This window comes from Chelonoidis abingdonii, chromosome 4, assembly GCF_003597395.2.
Source record: "Chelonoidis abingdonii isolate Lonesome George chromosome 4, CheloAbing_2.0, whole genome shotgun sequence".
Classification (NCBI taxonomy): domain Eukaryota; kingdom Metazoa; phylum Chordata; order Testudines; family Testudinidae; genus Chelonoidis; species Chelonoidis abingdonii.
In genome coordinates, this window is record NC_133772.1 from 71,290,967 (window position 1) to 71,306,891 (window position 15,925).

Genomic DNA, 15,925 nt, shown 5'->3' on the forward strand with positions numbered 1-15,925 from the left:
AGCACAGAACAGACAAAGACCCAAGACCAAGAAAAACCCACAAATTCCCTCCCTTAAGCTTTGAAAAATCCGGTTTTCTGATTGGTCCTCTTGTCAGATGTTTGGTTCCCTTTGTTAACCCTTTACAGGTAAAAGAAACATTAACCCTTAGCTATCTGTTTATGACAAACTCCTACTATCTGTTTATGATAGCCCACTATTGCCAAGATGTTCTACATGACAGTGGTGTGCAACATAGCGAAAGCTGTGAAATTCTAAGTGACCATGAATTTGTTACATAGTATTTTTTTTACCTTTTGGAAACAGCTGGCTGCTGAGACCTGTCCTGGGTGATTACACTGGAGATAATCATATGTGTGTGGGAAAGGCTGTGGGGTTTGCCACACTGGATGGACTCTTTGGTCACCAATTCTGGTAATGACCAGAATCTCATGCTGATCCTCATTTGGAACTCTTTTCATTGCCCTGGCTTCCATGCCTCTCTGGGTGCCTGGGTGTATTTGGCATAATGGTGTTTAAACTTACTTAGCTCAGGCATGTCCCTATAGCTCTGAAGGGCTTCTGTGGTCCTCCAAGGCCATAGAAAAGGGAACAGGCTAAACAAGCCAACTTCAAAGGACTAGTGCTTGTCTAGCCTGCTTGGCTTTCTTCTTTATTGCTCTTGGAAGGAGTGTAGGCATCCTGCAGGATTGCAGAATAGAGGAGAAGCTTGGCTTGTTGTGCAAAGCAGGGAACTGGAGACAGGAGGTGTGGAGAGAAGGTAAGGACTGAGAGGGAGAATGGGCCTGAGGAGGGCTATGTGACTGGGGCCAGAGCATTAGGAAGAGACAAAAGCCCTGAAGGGAGAAGAGGAGAAGATTGAGGGGTGACTATCAGGGATAAAAGGAATTGGGTGAAGGGCATGTTTGGATCTGCAATCAATAATCCAAGGGAATCTGTGGGTTTGCTCTTCTGGGGTGAACGTTCTGTTTTTTAAATTACAATATTTCTGATTTAACAGATGGCACCGATCTTTGCAATGACGGGAGCTAGCTGATGTGCATCACCAATTGCACTTCCTTCAGCACATGGCCTGCTTTGTTCAGGGCTCAGGGTGTCACCGAGGCCAGGGACAGGACAGTTGTTTGTCTGTGGGGCTTATCAGAATAGAAAGAGGCCACAGGGCTCCCTAGGCCATGGAAATAGCTGCTTTTCAGGAGTGACTCTAAAGAAGAGATTTCTCCGTGTGTGTGAAATGAGAGAGAAACTGGCTTTTATTGGCTGCACAAAAGGATCGTAGGGTAAATGTAAGGCTGGTCTCTGGGGCATATCCCCAGCTCAGGGGGCCCATGCCCTGCCTCTGCAACAGCACATGGGCATTGGGAAAGACAGGGCTGGAAATGAAGTGTGGGCAGGTTAGATGAGGAAGAGAATGGAAGGGGATGTGGGCAGGCAGACCTGACCCTGGCTTTTCTGTATCAGTGCAAAGCCCCATCAGGACTAGTGAGAGGCAACCTTAGTCTGCATCAAAGATGGCACTGGGGTCTCTGAAGTTTCTCTGTCCCTGTGCAGGTGCTGGGATGAATCTGGCCCTATTAGTGATAGTAATTGAGACAACAGCTGGAGAGAGGAGTGAAAAGAATGAACATAGCATTTTTAAATGCCTTTTTTAAATGAGGACAGAGAAAGGGGAAGATGGATTGAGCCTTGAGGAAAAGAAGGATGGTATTGTGGTTAAGGTGCTAGACTGGGATTTGAACAATATTCAGTTCCTAGCCCTGCCACAGAATGCCTGTGTGACCCTGGGCAAAATCACTTAATTGCTGTGCCTTAATCTCCTGCTCTTTAAACTGGAGATAATACTTCCCTACTTCATGGGGGTGTTTTCAGGATATATCCATTAATGATTGTGTGGTGCTCAGATAATACAGTGATGGAACTTGGCCAGATAGACCCTAGTATGGCTTTGGAGACACTAGGGAAAAAAAAGTGGAAACAGTGCCCTAAATATCAACTCTTGTAAGTGGTGCTTTTAGCTGTAGTATCAGAGTGAACACAGCATCCCTAAATAAAGACATTTAAACCATTCTGTTTCATAGGCTATAGATGGAAAGAACACATGATCAGTCCTTCCTCCCTGGGCTAATGCAGGATTGTTCCCCTTGCACTACTTTTGCTGTCAAGTCTAGTGTGACTGACCTAATCAATGGCGGCTTCCAGTATTCCCCTTGAGCATTTCTTTTGTGGTTGAACAGACCTCCTAAGTGTTTGGAAATGATTCTGAGTTCTCCCTAAACTTTACTGCCTTCAACTTTGCAGTCCAGGAGAAACTGGGAAGAAGTCTCCCCAGATGAACTTACCACCAGCACTGGGCATTTTCTCGCCTGGTCTCTGACATATACACAAGTATCTGCATAAAAGGAAGACATGGTAAGCTTTAGCCAGTGATCTTTTGCAAAGTATTGTACGAAAATGATGGAGAGGGCGGAAAATATCAGTGTGTCTCTACATCAAAGGCAGAGAGAGAATCTGTGGTTAACATAGGCAGATATGGGACAATCCGGTGGGAGAGAAGGTATCTGAATTTGCAGTAAGTCCTGTCATCCCCTTATCTGGAGCCCTATCAATCTTGCTGTGGAATGTGACAGGCAAGGAAAGCCAAAGGGCAGGTGAAAGATTCTGAAATCAAAAGACTTTGAAAGCTGGATCAGAGGGAGAAGCACAATTTTTCCATCTGCTTTGAATTTATTGCTGCTAATGTGGAAGCAACCTCTGGTTTGAATGAATGTGTTAGACCAAAGGGGTCATTCAACATTTCCATCATTTTCAGGAGAGGATAACAAAGGCTCGCTTTCTTATTTAACTCCTTCTTTCCCAAATGGGTACAAAGCAACAAGTTAAAATAGTGAAATTGGGAGCAGAGGAAAAATTGTTCATTTTTTTTTAACTAAAAGGCTATGTTGTGTTTGGACCCCCAGTTCTGTCCAGCTCCACAATCATCCCCTCTTGAGTATACTTACTCCCCTTGAACAGAAAATTTGACTGAACTCCAGACTGTATTTTAATAGCAACTGATGCCTCTGTGGCCAAGGCACATGCAAATACCTAGCTCCAAATGTAGGAATTAGTTGGATTGTCCGACTACACCACATATAAAACACTTACGGCTGTAGCTGGGGTCTCTGTGTCAGAATCTCAGCTCATTAGGAGACAGTGGGTGGCTCAGGGGATTCTGGGCCGAGATTGTCTAGGTTGCTGATTTGAAACCAGCTTTGTTATGTGTAGCGATCAAATGTAACAAGCTTCAGGGAAGAGGTCAAGCGTTGAATGAGCCATGTCTGCTGAGCTGCCCTCAGACCCAAAAGAAGTGGTGGCCCTGCCAGCTCAGGGTTGAGGCTCATTGCAGATGGTGTGTGGGAAGCTTGTGTGACACCATGTGCCAGCTTCCTTAAAGACACTGCTGTCATTGGCAGTGGATCAAGCTCAGGGCCTTCAGCGCCAAACCACAAGCCCATGGCTGCTGGCTGAACGAAAGAGTAGCAGGTTCTTATCGTCAGTCACTAGAGGGAGGCATGAAAACACACATTCACCTGGTGTCTTATATGCTCATTCTGGGCCTCTGAGCTCTCATGTGGGGTGCCGTTTTGTATTGAATTCCTGATCATATATAGATATCACTTGTCATCAGCAAGGATTCAACCCAGGATCCTCAGCATGGCTTCTTGCTCCTTGTACTATGAGCATTTATATCCAATACCCCCTTAGAAGTTGCTCCTTTAGTGCAGGTGTTGGGGGATTGTGCATACAGTGCTCTAAGTTCTATGCACCGAAACCTCCTGATGACCATGGTGTCTGTATAGTCTGGGTTTCTTACACTTGCATTGCCGCTGCGTGTGTTACATGTGTTCTACTCAGACAGGACTGCAGACTGCGTGGCTGTGTATCCAGCACTCAGACTGACTTTATAGAAGTAAAGAAAAAAAATCTCCAAATACATTAGTTATATATATATCTCTCTATATAAACGGCTAATCATTCTGTGGAGAAATTACATCTAGCCCCCAAATCCCCTTCAGGTCTGATGCTGTCACTGTTAGCAGAAGTTATATGAAATGCTACTGCTCTTTTCTCTCCATATATTAGAACTTCTCTCTCCCCCAACCTCCCCGCTATGTTTCCTAAGCAACGGGAACTGCATGGTGTTTTGGCTAGGCAGCAGATAAGGAAGGCGGTCAAGTCAATGAGATTTCGTCAGAACTGATTTTAGGTCTCATGCTGCTCATGAGTATTAAGGAAAAGATCCCTCAATGTTGAAATCAGAAGCTTTGTTATTTTTAATATCGTTTGGCCTTTTTTTTTTTTTTTGTGCTCCCCAGTAATTGCTGCCTGTTGCGCTAAATGCTGGAGCCATCACATTCTATTTGCCTTGGCTACTTCTAATAGCATTGTCGACATGGCGGCCAAAGACTAGAGCCATAGCAAGCTGCTCTCTGGGATTATGAACCCTGCTCAGAGCTGAACCAGATACAGTTCTAGGCTGATGCTTGTCCAAGAGACTAAAGCAAAATTTGTGACCTAGCAGAAAATTCCAACTCTTCAGAGGAGGGGACCCTGCAAAAGAGAATGTTGGCATGAGAGTGGAGTGGATGAATCAGTGAATTTAAGAACCTGTTTTTTTGCTGGCCAGGGGGACTGTGTTAGAACTAGAGAGGTTTGAGGGCTCACTCTGCAAAATTTGACTCTAGATCTAGATTTTGAACATTTAAAAGTTCAGATCCAGGTTTTTGTTCAGCCAGTCACTGGAATAGAGGCCGACTGCAAAAATCCGTTCTGGATTTGGGTTTGGCTCACCCACAAGGTGTGATGTGTGCTCAGATCTGGGGGCTTGTGTGGGCCTAGTGAACCCCTTTCTATAAAAATGCACTTAAACGAAGCTCATCCTAATGTAATATAGATGAGTGGAGTGGAAGGTCTGGAGGGGGCACTGGCTGGGCCTTAATGCAGCACTTATTGTCACAGGATTTCCAACCTGGCCCGAACCTGGCAGTACTACGTATCTAACAAGGATCCAGTTCTTCTGAAATTTCAAGAATCAGGATTCTTCTCTGATTTGAGGGTCACTGCTCATTACTCCAGACAGATTTTCAAGTGGTTTTGTTTATTATTATTATTTTATTATTATTTAAAATTAATTATCTGTCACCATATTTTCTTCTCTAGTCCTTTGTCATCTTGGTGCTCAGATACTATGGTGCCTTAGAATTACCTAACGCTGGTCCAGGACTGGGGCTGCTAGGTGCTACTGAAGTACAAATAATAAGTAATATCTGGCAGATAGTTGGGACTGAAAAGTGAGAATTACTTGAACCTAAAACAAAAAAATGAAACCACCCTTTTAAACTTCATTCAAAAATAAAGCCACATGTTGGGATTAGACTGAGGCCCCGTCTAGACTACGTGCGAACATCGATTTTAGATACGCAATTTCAGCTACGAGAATAGCGTAGCTGAAATCGAATATCTAAAATCGATTTACTCACCCGTCTTCACTGCGCGGGATCGATGTGCGCGGCTCGCCAAGTCGAATCCGGAACTCCGTTTGTTTTGGTGGAGTTCCGGAATCGATCTAAGCACGCTCTGGGTTCGATATATCCCGTCTGGACCAGACGCGATATATCGAACCCCGAGCAATCGATTTTAACGCGCCGAAACGGCGCGTAGTGTAGACGTAGCCTGAGGCATATCAAGATTTCTCTGTTGAAATGAATTAAACTAGAAGAGCCAGGTTAGCTCTCTACTCCTTACTCACCACAGGAGGCCAGCTCATTGATCTTACATTCTTCTGAAAAATTATGAAGTATTTCCCCATCTTTTTCTTCAGTTATTTGTCTACCTGAGTACCAGGATAAGCTGTCATAGGGAATCAATCCAGCTCAACAGAGTGACACTATCTAGAAGCACTTTTTGTAGCCAATTTGGTTGCTTATGATGTAGCATATCAAGTAGAAGAGACGTCCCAGAAGTGGATGACAGATGCTGTGGCCATTGGTTTTGTAATGGTTAGGACTATGCCTTTAAGTAGGAGTGTTGGGAATTAAAGGAACAATCAGTTTTCAAGGACATTTGATCTACTGGGAACATTTAGACCAGGAAATTTACAGCATTGATAATGTAACAGGATTAAAGCTCATTGCTCCCAATTCCATCAGGATAAGCACAATTTAGTTGCCAGCTATTAGCTAGCGTGCAAAGCCCTTGCGTGGCAGTTTATTTTCTTATTTGGAGTACTTACTGTTCACTTCCTGTGTTCTTACTAAATTTCAAATATTGACTGACTATTGCCAATTTAAAGCACTGTCTGTCCTTGAACTGATCTTTATCTCATCCCTGAACTGATCTTTACCTAACCACTCTCTAATCCATGCTAGGCAATACGAGCGGAGTCACCAGCCATTGCAGAACTCAGTGAAGGGAAGTCTACCTTCCCAGGATTTGACTGAACTAGAATTTGTGATCCTGTTTTAATTCACTCTGGTCCCACTGGTAAACTACAGACATTTGTGCCCTGGAATAATCATTTGTGGAGTGTCTAGACTAGCGTTTACAGCATGGTTAGTTAATGGAGGTTACTTTGCAATCAGTTAACTCTTGCTAAAACAGGCCCCCAAACGCTAGTCTATGCAGTCCCCAGCCCCAAAGTCTGCCATCTGCTGTCACTGAGGCCTGCTGGCTGATATTTTAAATCTCATTCCTTTATAGCGAAGAGCATAACAAGAGCTCCTCTCCCTTGCTCTTCTTCTAATGCTCCTAGTGATGAATAGGAAGAAAAGCTGCAGTAACCAGAGCATTATTGATTCTGTCACTCCCTAGTAACAGCTCCTGCCAGGTGACTGGAATACCACAGTGTCTGCAGTAATGTCATGTAGACACACAAAGCTGGGATTAACATCAAAGAGCTCCAGCGCTGGGCTCCAGTGGCAGGTTTGCCCTTCAAAGCTTTCTTCAAACAGGCAGAAAATGTGCTAACAAGGCTGAAACAGAGCTTCCGAGACCAACTCCCGCCCCCCACCCCCCAAACAAACAATCACGCTGTGGAAGATGTTTTGGGTTTTTAAAAGTAGACAAGCTTATTCAACCACTGCCTGTAATGTTGAGAACTGTAAAAAGACCCATCTGCTTTGTAGAGCACTTGGAGATCTCCTGCTGGAACCTGCCATGTAAGAGCTAAGTGTTATGATGATATATGATTATTAGTGCTATTGGAGGTGCCATTTTATGGTCATGAAAGAGCCTGTGAAAAATCAGCCTGTGCTGAGCTGAATTAGGTCTCCCTTAGGTGACAGTAGTAGATCCCTTATCCTGTCCATGGGCCAGCCCCATCTTACAGCAATATCATTTACACATTACAACAGGAACAAAGCAGCACTGCTGTGTTATAACAGGGTGCGTATAGGAGTGGAGACAGGAGCTAAGGTACTGAACAGCTATGGTGACTTCCCCAGTGCAGCCCAGCTAACAGGCAGCAATTTCTTATTAGGTCTTTTTCATCCCTGAGACTTGTCTGTTCATAACCAAATTGGGTTTCTTCCCCACCCCCACATTTCTGCTTCATCCCCTTTTTATAAGGTCATAGAATATCAGGGTCAGAAGGGACCTCAAGAGGTCATCTAGTCCAAACCTCTGCTCAAAGCAGAACCAATCCCCAGACAGATTTTTACCCCAACTGGCCCCCTCAAGGAGGGAGCTCACAATCCTGGGTTTAGTAGGCTAATGTTCAAACCACTGAGCTAAGCATCACTCCATACATGGACATAGACAATGCTCATGTCTGCAAACTCTGCTGAAGCCCCATGCTCAAACAGCACAGGAGAAGACCCTTAATTGAACAATATCCCCTTTAAAGATATAAAGAGGTCACACCGCCCATATTACATACAGTCCTACAGTAAACATGTAGAGGCTTGACAGCCTCGCAGAAAATAAAACAACCCAGTGAACAGGGACCCAGCTGTGAAAACAAAACTTCACATCAGTAGGGTTCACATTCATCTCTAGGGTCGATTCATTCAGAGGTGTCAAAAATTCCTTCCAGCCGTGCACAGACATGCACAGTTTTCTTGGATAGAGAGATGCATAGGAATAAGGGACACTGATGTACCTGAAATCTCCTCTACACCCTTTGAATTCTGCTCCCCACTGGTCAGATTTACAAACTGAGAGGCAAGTTTTAAGAGCGCTGGGCCATCTCAGTGGGGAGCCAAGTCCTGGGACCTTCCTCTGATGAAAGCAAGCAGGGTTTCACCTGGCATATTTCAGACTGAGACAGGACAGCAGGGGGCTCTTAAGAGATGTTAAAGACATGAGCTGCTCTTTCATGGTGGCCTGTGTTCACAACAAACACGTTTTCTTGTAAAGGGCTCGGCTTTTGTACGAGTGAGCCATAAAGGCAAGCTTTTAAAGTGGGCCATGGAGAAGGAGGCCATGCTCTAAGCTTCACATACCAACAGAACAAACATTTCCTTTGAAGAGGATTATAATAAAGTTTTAGATTTTAGTCTGGGTCAAGACTTGTTATGTTTTGAAAGCTGTCTAGTGCTGTGCTGTAAGGGCCAGATTTTTAAAGGAATTTAAACACCTAACTCCCAATGAAACTAAACTAAACTAAACTAAAAATCTGGCCCTACGGCACAGCAAACATGGATACATTCTGCAAAAAGCCATTTTCTTGGTAGCTGGCAAAGGTAATTTCAGGCTGCCAGATAAGTAAATGGGAGGGTACTAACATATGTAACAGGATCCTATACTGCTAATGCTTTTTCTCAGCTAAATAACAATACCTTGTACTCTTATTAGCATCTTTGTCTAAAGACCTCAGGAGGACTGACTAACATGAATCACTTAATTGTCCCTGCTCCCCTATGAGGTAGATAAGCCTCGGTATTACACCCACTGTACAGAAAGGAAAACGGAGCACAGAGAGGTTAAATGACTGGATGGCAAAATTGAGGATAAAACTCAGGACTCTTCACTCACTGCCCCATAACTAGTCACTAGATGATGCTGCCTCCCCAGAATTCCTATTGACAGAGATAGCTGCATGTGTGTACAGTTTTATGTTAAGAATAGCTACCATCTGTGACCAGGATATTTAACTTGAAGTGATTGCATCCAAAACTTTTCCCCTCTGCTGAGAACTGTCAATGAATTGAATTCATTACCTGAAAGTCCCGTTCATTTTCAATCAATGGCAAACTTCATAGCTCCTGTGATTGCTTATACAGAGAGAAGGTGATGTTGGTATGATTGTTACCTTAATATAAATTTATTGACATAAGGGGGTCATTCTTAAACCCATCAAAGCAACAGACAAGAAACCTTCACAACCTCTGGATGGCAATCAGGGTACAGTATGATAGACAGCAGTGGGGGAAGGAGAAATATTAGCCAAAAATGCCACGGCATATTGCTGTTCTTACAAAAAGTGCCTTGGGATCTGGGAAGCAGATAGGACTTTGAAGCTGATTTTTGAGAAGTGGTGTGCATCTGACATTCCAGCCAAAGTCCATGAAAGTTGTGGTTGCTCAACACCTTTGAGAATCAGGCTTTCTTTACAAGGTGTCATCACACATGCACATTCACTTAATGTTAATCTAAGGATGGATGAGGGACTGAGTGGGCACTGCTATGATGGGAAACCTGCAGATGTAAATTTTCCAGTTAGCTGAAACCTCATCCTGCAATAACTAAGCTATCCCTACTTCATGTTACAAACACGAGGCAAAGGACAATGTTATTTTGAGTATAGCATCAACAAGGTGCTTTGGCATTTTACAGACAGATAGAAAGACAGGGTCTTTGCCCCAGCGAACTTACAGTGCAAAGAGAGAATGCAGAAACACAGCAGAGGAGCAATGTGATTAGAATGGTGCATCTTAGATCAGCCACAGCTTTTGCTTAGGCTTTTATTTTAAGGAGTAAAGCTTTTTTATTGTTAGTTCAATATTTGTCTGCAGAGGGGGGCAAGGAAAAAAGGCAGAAACATGTGCAGTTTCCATTCTCCAGAAAGGGTCTGTGCTTTATTAGGAGCTACAGTACCGTACCCGGACCAGTGCAGTTTTATGGGTACCTGCTTTATTTTGTTACTATCAGCCAGAATTTTTTACCTGGCAAATAACATCAAATTGAAAAATGAGGTGACGGGAAAGCAATGGGTAGAAACTGTAAATAGGAATGTTCACAATGGTGCTGTCTTACATAGGAGTGTTACTGGCATTTGATGTTTACCATCTGTTCTCTGGAAAAGGAAAACATCCTGAGAAACATTCTCCACACTCCTCTCTCACAGTAAAAGTAAAAATGAGGAGCTATGGGCTGATTTAAAATACATTACTGAGATTAACATTCGTGACCTTCTTAGATTTCAGTAAAAGCAGCAAAGAATCCTGTGGCACCTTATAGACTAACAGACGTTTTGGAGCATGAGCTTTCGTGGGTGACATGCATCTGACGAAGTGGGTATTCACCCACGAAAGCTCATGCTCCAAAACGTCTGTTAGTCTATAAGGTGCCACAGGATTCTTTGCTGCTTTTACAGATCCAGACTAACACGACTACCCCTCTGATACTTAAATTTCAGTGTGACCCGCTGATTATTTATCTGTTACCACATTCCTATTTTAATAAAGCACATTTTCCTCCTGGTAATATCTAGGTCAGACTTTCATGATTCTCCCTGCACCTCCACCTGCCTGGATTAGCAGACCACAAAGTAACAGCTGCCATTATTGCTGCTGGGGCCAAAATAATTAAGAGCTGTCTCCCTACTAGGTGAAGAATGGCATCCAAAATGATGCAGGAATATTCCTGAGAGAAAGGCACTAACTTCCCGGGACCCTGACGCTGTCATCAGCTCCGTGCAGGCAGAACGCTGTTCCCATGTGGAGCACATTGCAGGACTGACATCTAGCTGCTTGCTTAGCAAGCCTTACTGATGTGCATAGGATTAAGTTAGAGCAAATGAAGGAATCTGCCTCTTAAGTTTATTAGCAAGGAACTGCGGTCACTCTTTTCTGGAGCAATGAGTGAGGATAATTCATTAGGATGAGGTGGGTATTTCAGACTAAAGGTCAGTTTGCTGTCAGTGCAGGCAGCAGGCAGCAATGTACCGCCCTACTTATCCTTTAGGTTTCCATGTCTGTACCAATAATTTATGACATGGCCCAAAGTCTCAAAGCACCATTGGGATTTATTCTCTCTTTTAAAAAAGCTCACTCCAAGGCCCAGATCTTATATGCAAAGTTTCATCTTGCATCTTATTTTGCATTGCTGAGTTATAACCCCCTAAATTACAAACAGAAGCCCTGGCAGACTCTTGCTAACAGCACTAATGGATGCTATTATAAGTCTACCGCTCGTTGGCACTGAACCTTCGCCATCTTTCTGCATAAAGGGATGCTGTCAACTTGAAAAATTGCATTTCTGTCTGAAAATGCCATACTTTTGTTACAAATAATACCTCAGAGACAGTAACTGGAAGAGATCAGGGTAGGGTGGAAATGTATTGAATGCTATTCAGTTTGTTTACTTTGTGTGTGGCAGCACTTTGCGTCATGTCTGTTCCACTGTTATGCTGATGTGCAGTTGTGCTTCCTGTCCCTTGTGCTAGCAAGATGACTTCCTTCCTGCACCACTCTAGGGAGGATCTCATGCACTCCGTGTCCCAGGCCCTGCACCAATAGCAGCAGCAACGCTGAAGCTAAAAAGGCAGCAAGCAGGTGGAAATGTGCCCAGAGAGGAAGTGGAGTGGGAGGAGAGGAGCGCTCAAGCATGTTTCTCTTGAGTTGGTTTAAAAGATCTTTGTAATATTGCAGAAGAGCAGAAAAACCCTTTGAATATTATTGTACAGACCTTTTGTAAATGTCTGTTCATGCTGTTATTTAAAGGAGCTATATCAGAAATTTACATTGTTTGAAATTCACTAATTTTAAAAGATTTCAAATTCTCAGTGTATAACACTGTTACTTTCTCTTGGGGTGCCAAAGTGTCCCTGGCAGAATCTGCGTCAAACACAGAAGGAAGGAATCACACTTGGCATGAATCCTGTTCCCTTAAAAAGGCAAATGACTGGCGAAGTGTTCTACTGACAAGCATCGGCTCCCTCCGGTTCTGTCAGCCTCCCCTGGAATCTGCTCAAGTGCCTCGGTCCACACACGTTCTGACACGACAGGCCTTTTGCGAACCAGTGAATAATCTCCCCTTCACCCCTCTTTTTCTGCCAAAGTAAGTGTCTCTGTTTAGGCTGTGGCAGGCACCTGATTCATCCCAGCCTCTCACAGCACCAGCCCCAGACTGTGCCTTTCTACAGATACACTAGGATGGTGGATCAGATTAGAAGGCCAAGTTCGCCATCTTCTGGGAGAAACATGCAAGCTCCCTGAGAGACAAAGGGAGTGAGGTAATCTCTTTGTGGACCAACTTCTGTTGATTAAAGAGAGACATTTTCAAGCTACACAGAGCTCTTATTCAGGTCACTGCAAACAAGCTACCTGGACAGTTGGCACAAACATGTAGTCATTCATTCCCTCCCTCCTGTTCAGGGCTGGTTTAACCCATCACTGGGCCGTTGGCACTTCTGGATCCCTCTACTGGCCAGCTAAGCTAGCTGCTCCCAAGCAGTATGGCTGCAGGTATATTAATCCTGTCGTTGCTGGCACAGCTGTGCTAGTGCTCTATTAACCCAAGCATGTCTGGCTCTTGCTGCACAGATGTTGCTTAGTTAATCCTCTCCTATCCAGGTCAGTGACTAGCTCCTGATGCACAAACACGGCCTTCTTGACCTGCTTGTGTCTGCCCTTCCCAGGGCTTCTGGCCACGCCTGTCCCAGCTGGCTGCTCCATATGGGCACTCACTGCAGCTCTCTGTACATGTAGCAGTTCTTGAGGCTGTCACTGAGCAAGTCCGGTGTGCAGAGCAAAGGGGACATGGTCTGCTGGAAGGGGAAACCCTGGTGCAGGAGCCAGCCCCACGGCCGCAGCGAGGAGGAGCAATGCTGACCAGTGTTCCCTCTAATTTTTCCTACACATGTACAGAATGAATTTTGTTATGTGCACCAATATGGAGAGGAGGTGATGTCACACATCACCGCCATATTAGTGCATACAACAAAATTCATGTGGCGGGGGATGGGGCTGAGAGGTCGGCATGTGGGAGGGAACTTAGGGCTGGGGGTTGGGGTGTGGGGGGTGTGAAAGCTCTGGCTGGGGAAATGCAGGCTCTGGGGTGGGGCCAGGGGGTTTAGGATGCAGGGTGCCCCAGGGCTACAGTGGGGAGAGAGGACTCCCCCAAGTTCTCTCTCCCCACAGCAGCACCTTGGCTGGAGGGGAGAGTTGTCGCTCCCTGCCGCGGCAGCTCCAGGGCTGGGGGGTCGGCGTCTCTCCCCGCTGCAGCCCTGAGCGCCTGCAAGGGAATTTAGGTGCTGACTGCCCCATTGTTCACTTAAATTTGACCTGGCAGCTCCTCCATCGTGGCAGCTGGACCAAGTGTGTGGTATCGCTGGTGCCTGGGGTCGCAGCACCATTCAGGTTGCCCCCTCACCCCAAATTTGGGCTGTATGCACATGCCTCTTTTGCCTATGTATTAATCTGACCCTGCTCCTGTTAGCATATTCATGAGAGGTGTGGTCTGAGGACAAAACCAGGCATTAAAGTGTGCTGTATGCTGGTGCTAGCTCTGCAAACTTGGGCAAGCTGCAGACCCTGTCTGTGCGTATATCCATCAAATGTGGATTAGCATCCTTACCTATCTATCTCATGGTCACAATATGTCAATGGGTGTAAAACTCAATATTCTTATTATGCACCAGTGCATCATTAATGCACTTCAGAATGCAGCAGCTTCAGAAATGTCAGTGGATATATGTGTACTTTGTCAGCCCAAGAAATGAAGCGTTATGAGATGATGCTGCTGTAATGACAGAACAAAGCAGGCTTCCTCTACATTTAAAGTGGCAATGATGGGGGATAGTAACTATCAAGTGCACTGGTGCACCTGTTTAGAACACATGGCAAATCAGGAAATCCACAGTCACTCGGCCCGCACAGAGCTTATTTATTAATGGACTAACTAGTTTTACTAGTGTATTATTTATTGATAGTCAGGCCATGATTTAAAAAAAATGGATGCAGACAGTTAGGCTCCCAAGGCAGCACTTAAATAAGTGCCCTGATGTTCAAGGGCCGAGCACTCAGCACCACCCATTGGCTTTCAAATCATATTGACAAAATCTCAGGTCCTTGTCTCTCGTTTTTAATTTGTCTTTGCTGTTGGGGAGGCAGTATGGTCTAATGTGTAGTGCGTGGGCCTCAGACGTGCTGGGCTTCCTTACCAGCTCTCTCAGTGACTCCTTGTGTGACCTTGAGCAACATTCCTTATGGCTCAATTTCAGACATGCCAAACCCATGAAAAAAATGCAGAAATTGGGCTTAATTGGCTTGTGAGTTGCTTGCTGGTTAGTTTTTGGCTTGTTGCGTGATTGGCTTGTAACCATGTTGCTTGTTATAGCTTGTTGCTTCTTTGTTTAATCGTCTCCTGGCAAGCCGGGGCATGAGGGCGTGGTGGGGGTGGGGGGAGAACCATGGGTGCACAGCAGGCCCACCGCAGTCCCAGACTGCACGCTGGGGGAATCTAGTGACATAGAATGTTGGGGTTCTTAGGGATGGGCTTGTTTTGGTCTTGTTTTGAAATGGGATTAGCTTGATTTTTGGCTTATTGTGAAAGTCGGGGTGCTTATTTACCATGTGAAAGTTGGCAACTGTGCTCAATTTACTCGTATGTATAACTGAGACAATAATTCCCAATGTGCCCGCCTCTGAGATGCGTTTGTGAGGCTTAATTCTTTAGTATTTGTAAGGTGATTGGCAATACCTGAATCAGTGCTACCATCACCATATTAGTGCTAGTAGATAACGCTGTAGAACATTTTAGGATACAGCAGTAAGGAGACATATAGTATTGCCTATACTGGTACAGAATTTGTTAGCATGGTGACATCTCTGATGTGCTTATTGAAAAGCAGAAAACCTATAGAAGCTTAAATTATATAACCTTAATCAAGTTACATCTAGGATGTGACAGCTATTCAATAAGCAAGGCCCAAGTGGCGCTAGTATTAACCTTCTATATAAAAAGAAATCAGCTAACCACCTACACAAAAGCTGCCCAGAAAGAAGAAAAATGTGCAGAGGTTAGTGTAATTACTATACCATGTAATTAAAGTTTCTAATGCCAGCAAAGGTGCTGCGGCTGAAGGCAGCGGCACTTGTAGACGAGCTGGAGACTGAACAGTCAGTCGTTGGCATAGTGTTCAGAACCAGCCACCATGCAGAGCACAATCTGGCTCTCTTGGAAGTGAGGGTGCTTTCATTTGAATGAGTTCTCTTCTGAAGGAGCTATTGTCCTCAAATGAGAGGACTGAAAAATCAGTGAGTCTCCCTCTTATAATAAAGGCCCCACACTAATTCAGTAATGTGAAATAACACATTTAAGTGTCCTCATCAGGAACCCAAAAATCTATTCTGAGGGGGCTTACACAAAAGGCAGTGTGATCGAGGGGTTGGAAAAGAGGCTTCTGAGCCAGGACATGTGGGTTCTAGTGTCCACGCTGCCAATGATTCATTAAGACCTTAAGCAAGCCACTTTACTATTCTATGCCTTAGTGAAGCCACCTGTATATTATTTCCCTGAATTAACTAGTGCTTGTCAGGACTGAGACCCTTTTCTACGTGCTAAGGAAGAGCAAACTGTCATCAACTAAAGATGGGCCTGAGCTACAGAGTTCAGTGGTGTTCAGGTCCAGGGTTTCTACTGGGGACATTACAGAATGAGAAGCCTACATGAAGCGTAGATCTAAATCTTGGGTCTCAACTGTTCTTTTTCCCCACAAAACAGC

General features: G+C 44.6%; 1 protein-coding gene across 1 annotated transcript in view; it reads left to right on the forward strand.

Moving 5' to 3' along the window:
- Positions 1 to 15,925, forward strand: part of TRIM44 (tripartite motif containing 44) — a 547,049-nt gene that overhangs the window by 395,401 nt on the left and 135,723 nt on the right. The gene's annotated exons all lie outside the window — the stretch shown is intronic.